The sequence below is a fragment of the Dermacentor andersoni genome, chromosome 5 (genome assembly GCF_023375885.2).
Source record: "Dermacentor andersoni chromosome 5, qqDerAnde1_hic_scaffold, whole genome shotgun sequence".
Taxonomy (NCBI): domain Eukaryota; kingdom Metazoa; phylum Arthropoda; class Arachnida; order Ixodida; family Ixodidae; genus Dermacentor; species Dermacentor andersoni.
The window spans coordinates 202,624,086-202,630,085 of record NC_092818.1 but is presented as its reverse complement, the minus strand read 5'-3'; the positions used below and the strand labels follow the sequence as shown (position 1 = coordinate 202,630,085).

Genomic DNA, 6,000 nt, shown 5'->3' with positions numbered 1-6,000 from the left:
TCATTTATTGGGCTTTAGAGAAAGGCCGGCTGTGCGGATGGCCTGAAGAACTGCCTGTGTTGTTCAAATGCGGTGGAAGAAACTACATCGTGTAAGTAGACTAAACACGAGTGCCACTTGAGATCAGACAAAACTGTGTCCATCATGCATTGAAATGTGGCCGGAGCGGAGCACAATCCAAAAGGGAGGAGAAACCGTCGTATTCATAGATACCGTCGGGTTTTATAAACGCCGTTCAGTTATCTTGTTCAGTTTGCGATAATCGACACAGAATCGTAGTGAACAGTCTTTCTCCTGAAATAGTACAAAACGGTGAACCCCAAGGACTTGTAGATGGTTGAATGACATAATCATCTAGGATTTGTTTAACTTAATGACGAATAGCTTCCTGTTCTCTCTGCGACGCGTGGTAAGCGCGTTGGCGAACAGGTTGGACGGTCGGTTCAGTGATGATTCTGTATTTGGTCAAAGGAGTATGCTTGATCTTCGACGTAGTGGCGAAACAGTCACTATATGATGATTACTAGTAGACTGAGGAGACTCCTTTTCGAGTTGTTCCAGCTGGGGATTGACATTGATGTCACTGGTCAAGTTCACATCACTGTGTTCTTCATAAAGCAAACGCAAGACGTCTTCAGAAATGATGAAATGTTTATTTTGCTCTATATAAATGGTCGTTCCAGGCTATTTCTGCATTCATCGAAAGTTGTGGCACCAGGTAAGCAGCAGTCCTTGACGTACGAAGCTCCACCGGATGACATCAGCTGAAAAAAAGTAAATTAGAAGCATGTATCTTTTTGGTATATTGACCTAACCGGAATATTACCCGCCGTGGTTGCTCAGTGGCTATGGTGTTGGGCTGCTGAGCACAAGGTTGCGGGATCGAATCCAGGCCACGGCGGCCGCATTTCGATGGGGGCGAAATGCGAAAACACCCGTGGACTTAGATTTAGGTGCACGTTAAAAAAACCCAAGTGGTCGAAATTTCTGGAGTCCCCAGAAATTTCGGCGTGCCTCATAATCAGAAAGTGGTTTTGGCACGTAAAACCCCATAATTTTTAACACGAATATTGCGTGTAGAGGCGAAACGTGCGTAAGTGGTGGATGGGCGGCATTACAGAGAAATTCACTTTTACATACATTTCGTAGCAAATAGACTCCTCCCAAACAATACCATAACATATGAAGAAAATCTCTGATTTTCAAGCATTCCTCCCTTCCCGGGCATTATTTCCTGCACCTTAGGAGCTCAAATACACGGGTGACTGCGCGTTTCCAAAACAACTTGGCATCAGCCGATGCTATGGTACGCCAAGTACACAGAGGCGGCCACAGCACAGGTTATCACCCAGTCCATGTTACACGCGCGCAGAATGCCTTCTAGTCGCATTTAAAATAAATTCGTGGATGCAAAGACTGTTTTCAGTCGCTCAGAAGACAGAATTGTCATGTTCTTGGTTTTCGAGCTCCTCGGCGTTATCGTTTACGCGTCCTGCCGGCGCAACCAACACACTCCGGTGTTATCACTCTTAGTAATCGCTCGTCGCGTTTTCGACAAGCGTGAGTACCGAAAGAAGGTATGTATGTTGTTGCAGGACCATAAAAAGCTTCACAAACTTGTCCCACTAAAATTGAGTACGCGTTAAACTAAATGTGACCACGGCAGGCTTGTTCTTCTTTTATTGTTTTGCAAACTGCTTCAGAACCGCAGGCGCGGCGAGCATGCCTCAGAAGTATCCCAAAAGGTTACTACGAAACTAATTACAATAATTTTGGGGGTCAGAGAATGCGTCACGCGAAATTGCGGCAGAGAGCCGAGCTGCTTTTCGCTAAATGCAGCCCAACGCCAGACGCGGCGCGCGTACCTAAGAACTATCCCAAAAAGTAGCAAAATACAATAATGTTGGGGGACAGGGAAATCGTCACGAACTTGTCTCACTAAGATTCAGTACACGCGAAACCGTCACCACGGTCGAGCTGCATTTCGCTAACGGCGTCACATAGCCGAGTGCAGCAAGCGCGCCCAAAAACTATTGAAATAAGTTACAATAATGTTGGGGCTCATAGAAGGCGTCGCAAATCTTTCCCAGTACGAGTCATTAACTCAAACTAACTGCGTTAGAACGGCCGAGCTGTTTTGCGCTAACTGCGTCACTAGTCTCGGTATTGTGCCATATATGCCTAAATTTGTTTGAAATGCGTCGCAGGCTGTCAAACAAAATTTCTCACCTTGGCGTAGTCTAATAGTGCAGTGGTGCCGTGTCAAAATGCAAAAGGAACGCAAGGAAACGCCGGGAGCCCAACAAACGGGCTACATCCAAAAGAGACGGGTCGTCGAAGAGACGAACTTCACATGCGCAGCCGGCCTCGCTCGCTTCGGTGGTGCGTCTGGCGCATGACGCATCATATGGCGCGTCTGGCGTGCCGCTAGCTTGTCCTTATAGCTAACGCACGAAAAATAGGTCCCGAAGTATAAGTTCATTTATATGCAAAAGTTTTTACATTTAGCGGGAAAGAATAAAAAACGATAAAACGTTGTCTGTAAGTTCATTTCACATTCCTTTTTTTCGGTGCTTGCGTCAACTGACGGATGGGATTAACACTAGGCGTGACGTGTTTCCTGTTGCCAGTTTTCGCCGAGTGTCCCCTTTTGTGGAATTTCTTTCTCTATGTACAAATTGCAAGTCTGGCGGTGCATCGTCTAATGGGTGACACGAGGTGTCCTCCAGCCCTAATCAGATGTTAACCATCCCACGCTGTCGGCACCTTGCGTAGCCGAGTGGTCAGTGAGGCACTCATAACCGAGTAATCAGCTCGCGTATCTACAAATGCAGTCACCGGATAACCGTCGACGGAATCAGTAATAGCAGCGGAAGTTCTTTTGACGGTTTCGAATGAAGGCGTCAGCGGTACGTCGCGAGGGGGTGGCGTCGGCGGAGGATATTTGAGGGTTCGCATGACATTGGCCTCACGCCCGGAGGTCGCAGCTTTGAGTTTCCCCAGCACGGGCTTCCGCGCTTGACTCCAGTGAAATCAAAGGTGGGTCCATAGCGGTTTGGTGACGCGTGCCGACGAGGTGATGGCGACTGTGGCTGTCTTCGCTGCGGCGCGGGAGGAAGTCGGTTGCTTTCCAACTATTCCTCGATTTCGTGCGGACATTCGCCATAGCGCGGGCAACGGGCGTCCGGCTGGTATCCCTGCAGACCAATTCGTCGGTACTGGCAGTCGCGATGCAATTGTCCAGCCTCCCCACAGTGGTAGCGAAAAGGACTGTTGTCTGGAGCGCGTCATACCGGGGACTTTTCAGAGTCGTGCGATGGATTGGACTTGGGAAGCGTCGAGGAATCCCAGCAGGCGGCTGCGAGAAACGGGCCGTCGATGGCAGAGAGACCCGAAGAGCATTCGCGTACGAGATCATGGGGGTTTCAGTACGTGTTTTGGGGGCGAGGGATGAACCACCTGCCTGATTTCCTCCCGAATGACGTCCGTAAGAGCGGCGGCACTCGGAGGTGTCGGAGCCGACGCTTAACACTTCTGGAGTTCTTCTAGAACAATCTGACGTATTAGTTCTGTAAGGCCCTGTCATCATCTGCAGGTACAAGCAAGCATGCAGCAGTCATGGTGGTCTGGCGTTCATACTGCGAAAGTCGCTGCCGAAGCATGTGTTCCACGAATATTGCCTCACAGACGAACTGATACACTGTTGTAGGAGAATTGTGCACGAGGCCCGCAAAAAGCTCTTTGACGCTTCACTTTAACAGACGCACCTTCTCGTCTTCTGGCATTAGTGGGTTGGCCTGACGGAACAATCGCGTCACAAACATGGTGACGGTTTCGGCCGGCATTTGGAAACTCAAAGACAATGCCTGTTCGGCTCTTTCTTTCCTTTCGGGGGTACAGAAGGCGTCACGAAGTAGTCGGTAAAACTCCTGCCAGGTGGTAAATGAAGCATCGTGGTTCTCGTACGACCCTCTTGCCGCATCTAAAAGGGAATAGCAGACGTTCTTCAACTTACGGCGACCGTCCCAGTAATTAAAGGCGGTGACCCGATCGAAATGGTATAACCAGTCTTCGACGTCCTCAAAGGCGTCACCGTGGAACGGGTTAGGCATGCGAGGCGCGTTGACAGTGCATGGTACAGCAGCACTTGGGATCCCCTCGGTTTGGCTTGCGGTTCTTCTTGGCCTCTTCCTCGCAGAACTTACCAGGGGACTGTATTGCGGTGGAAGACCTTGGAGGCAATGGATGCTTCGATGGATTCCTGTCGTCCCCGAGGTACTGGCGTCGGTGTGTTTCTTGTTTAGGACCAGTAGGCATAGTTTGTACCCAGCACCACCACCAGTTTGTCGCGAGAGGAAAAGGCAAGCAGTCAGTTCCAAGCGAATGGTCGTTTACTGTTCGTTTCTGCAGCAGCTACCACACACATTTCATCCTCGGCTTCCAGTGTTACTAGCGCGTGACAATATTAGGTTTCATCAATAACACGGCCCGTTTTTGCGGAAACCGCACATGAGTCACTTTTTTTTTCTTTGAACTAGTTTAAACCCCACTGAACCGGGTCAGGAAGCTCCGAACTGGTTCAAACTGCATAATTGTCGCTGGGGGTGTGAACCTGAACTAAACTGAAAAGCGCGAACCCGAAAAATTTCTGTTCGACAGCCTTCTCCGAGCAAATGAATTTGGCGGTAACTACTGCAAAAAGAATTCTCCGAGCCCGAACAGCAAATAGCAGCTGCGCTTCACCTAGACGCGACAATCCCCGCATGAGGTCACCACGGTCTGGGGTCAAAGACATTTTCTCTGTGAGAGAGTTTTCAGTGTCGCTTCCGATGTTTCCGCATGAAAACAAGGGCCAATGACAAGCAATTTTTGGCGAAGACAAAGCACGCGAATGGCTGCTGAGAACGCAATAAAACACCCTACAATGTTTTGCATCCTTTCGGGCGTATCTTGTCCCGAAATCATAAACACCTGCCTTGCTTGCGCTTCCTCTCTGGAAACTCTGCGCTCGCTACTTTACTGTGAAGAATGCTATGTGACGCTGATAACAGGAATATCATTTGTGATCTGGAACTACGGTGTGTGCAGCGTTACAGAGAGGAAAGATAGACAAGAGAGATGAAAATTATTGTTTGGGGGCCACGCAGATGTAACGGTAAATCCTGAAAGAACGATTCTGCACTCGTTCAAGTTCGAATTCTTTTTCACCCGGTAATTAAGAAAGAACTGCGACACTTACACGCCTGGAATTGTGCTTCTTCTCTTGTGAAGTCCTCAAACTGAAAGGCTGATATCAGGCTTTATTGTGACACTTTAAAACCCAACCAGAAAAAGACGTTAATCGTGAAGAGACGTTGGGAATAGGGGAGGGGCTGTATGAGGTTTACTATTTGAACAACTTATATATCTCATTAAGTTTGGTGTGTGTAGTTGTAAGATGAAAGAGGCCCTCGCCTCACGAACAGGAAGCGAGAGAGAAATGTCTATAACGTCGACCAAAGGAGAAGGATTCAGTCCGGCCAAACATGTCATATTGCATTTTTCCCATCTCTTCAGAGTATTTCTTGTTTTGTGTTTACTCCTGCTGGGGAATTCTTGTCCTATACGACAGAGTGGGCATGTGCCGTAGAGGAAGACCATCACCGTCATCATTATAAGCACTGCTGGAATGTGCACGTGGTTGTGCAATTCCCTGCGCAGACTGTGTTTACATCGGCGAGAGCGGAAATTCTCACAGACGGCTCAAAGGCTATATGAATGAGGTCAGAAAGAAGAACGTTGTCTCCAACGCACTTACGGAACACATGGCAACTTCTGATCATGATGTTGACTGGGCCAAGGCAAGCATAATCGCAAGAGAAAGAAACAAGTTTTCCCGTCATTATCTGTAATCGCTTCTTAACCAGAATGCGAAAAAAAGAAACGCTAAACAGGAATGATGGCAATCTTCCACCTGTGTATGCTACGTGCCTCGGTCACATGCTAAAACGGACATAAGCT

The 6,000-nt window shown here is 48.4% G+C and overlaps 1 long non-coding RNA gene across 2 annotated transcripts in view; it reads right to left on the bottom strand.

The window, feature by feature from the left end:
- Nucleotides 1-633: 633 nt before the first annotated feature.
- Nucleotides 634-6,000, bottom strand: part of LOC140218652 (uncharacterized) — a 119,172-nt gene continuing 113,805 nt past the window's right edge. For both annotated transcript variants that reach the window (XR_011894875.1, XR_011894876.1), the window contains exon 4: nt 634-764. This is a non-coding gene — a long non-coding RNA (uncharacterized lncRNA). The remainder of the gene's footprint in view (nt 765-6,000) is intronic.